Source organism: Artemia franciscana, chromosome 8 (assembly GCF_032884065.1).
Source record: "Artemia franciscana chromosome 8, ASM3288406v1, whole genome shotgun sequence".
Lineage (NCBI taxonomy): Eukaryota > Metazoa > Arthropoda > Branchiopoda > Anostraca > Artemiidae > Artemia > Artemia franciscana.
In genome coordinates, this window is record NC_088870.1 from 25014300 (window position 1) to 25016862 (window position 2563).

The following is a 2563-nucleotide window of genomic DNA, read 5'->3' on the forward strand; positions in this document are numbered from 1 at the left end:
GCGCAATAATTACGTTCAATCCGGATCAACTCACCAGCACCAAAGTCAAGGTTTTGACGATTTATATCGAAGATTGGTGGTAAGAAATTTGACAGGAATGAAGGCTAAGCAAGTAGTACAGATACAGAATGACATAAGAGTTGATTTTCTTAAAAAACTTATTGCGCATGTAGAGAACAGGACGTTTCTGTATGATAAGATAAAGAAAAATTACAAGAATACTTCGACGAAGCAAAGTGTATGGGAGGCGATTGGAAGGCCACTTGCTCACAAGCATCATCCAGGCCTATATTAGCTGCATTTTCAAATACAATTTGGGATGTTTGCTTTATAAAGCCAAAATGGATAGTCTTAGTGAAAGGCGACGCTGGCATAACCCTTTTTCAGAATTGTGTTAAAATGTTGTTATTTCAATTGTTGATAGATTCTTGTCAAATTCTTGCCACTAATCTTCGATGTATTTGGTCAAAACCTAATCTTAGTTGCTGGTGAGTTTATAAAAATTTAACTATCATTACACCTGGGACTGAGACTCTGAGACCCGGGAGACAGGAAGTTTTTGCCAAGTCGGAGTCATAGTCGCGACTACGATTACGAGTAAGCCCCGTGCGAATGGCAACTTAGACTTTTGGTTTTGGCAGTTGAAGCCGAATATATCTTCTTGTTGGATTATGCCTCAACGACAGACAAGAAGTATGTCAAACTTCATGTTTGTGGCCTCAAACCTGATTTCTGATAAAAATTTGATGGTCCATTGAAACAACCCGTTTCTTTTTTCTTACAGAGGTGCTGTTGAGATTTAGGCTGCTTATTTTGGTTTGAATTGATGTTTCTAAATATAACATATAAGTTGTTTTCTTTGTGAGATCAAAGACTCCTGGTCTTTGGAAGCAGTGTTGCCTGATGGGGTCTAATTGCACATTGAATTTTTGAAATTGGGGCATTGCACCGATTTCGTGCATATAAGAAATCAGGCCCAAAGTGGGCCGACTCTGCAGTAGCAATAACAAAGCCAAAACTCAAAGTATGTAAAGTTTGGTCTTTATTGATAACTGCCATTGCCGAATTCAGGAATCTGTCAATGAAGACAAATATAATTTTAGGATTTTCACATCGTATTCCATGGTGGAGATGACCGAAATTTAGATTGTTGAAGTGTTCATTATCGTTAGTGTACAAAACCAAATATGAAAAGTGGGCAAATTTTGAAAAAATACAGAAAAAAGTGGCTTTTGCTTGATATAGCTCAAGCAGCCATTTTAGTTTTAAGCATACTGATGAACGTCGTCTAGAAAGTGCTTTCTGTTTTGAATTTTGTCAAGAAAAAAAAATTCGAAACAGGGTGGAGCTGAAAATGCTTAATACTATTGTGACCTTCCGAAGTTGGCTAAATTGCTAGGGAAAGTACTTCTAGGACCTTGACTCTACACCCACTATGCTGAATAGATTTACCAGTGACATGTATAATGACATAAAAAAACAACCGATGAGAATGAAACTAAAAACAAATTCTCGAGGAAATCTTGAGCGATATAGAAGGAGGGCTCGCTATTTTCGAACAACTAAATTTAAAGTTTCTTTCTTTGTTTCCCTTCTTTGATAATTATCTTGAATATTAGTCAAAGATAGATATCTTATTTGATTGAAAAATATTGAAAACATATCCAAAGTTCATTCAAAGGGAAACACAATTAAAATAACTACCATTACTATTAAAAAAGCCTCACAAGCAGACCTTTGTTTCATATGTATGTCTTTGGCTTCTGTTTCATGACATTGAAAAAAAAAACGAATTCGGAACATTGTCTTTGGCAAGCAATTTTATAGATAGTTGCAGTAAAAACTACAGGTTTAATTTTTTATCTTTGACTCGGTTTTTCTTGTCGTTCTAATTTACAATCTTGAAAGCTGCAAAACTATCAGTTCTCGTAAATAAGTTCACTTCCTTTGATGAAACTAATTTACATCTTCTTGAAGCTCAGACAGCTGGTCAGACAGCTAATCTTATTATGTTATTGTAAAATGAAGACTGGCAGGAACAATGCCGGATGCTGGAATTTAGGAAGAGTAACTATCATCCGGGAAATTATAACGTTGGTAGACTCCAGGGTGAGAATTTGAGAGAAAATTCCGAGGAACAGTTGATTACTAAATTGGGGAGTTTACAATTTGACTATGCAGGAGATACTTGGAATAATTTTAGTGAATATAAAAATAAATTTGTGAAGTCACTAATGGTGTTTTAGTGAAAAATTCGAAATATACCTGGGAATATTAGTGAAAATTCACCATTTTCAATAGAGAGGAAGCGGGATTTGATCAAGAATTGTTTGAGTGATAGATCATATGACAATAAGAGAAATGTAAAAAAACGGAAGAAACGGAACAAATTTAGTATTTGAGTGAAAGATCATATGAAAATAAGAGGAATGTAAAAAACGGAAAAAAACATTGAAATTTGAATGAAAGAGGTGTGAAATGGAGGCCATAGATAAAATAGTCGAAGATCTGGATGCTGCATCTAGATGGCATATAATAGTAAAATATTGTACTGAATTTCAAT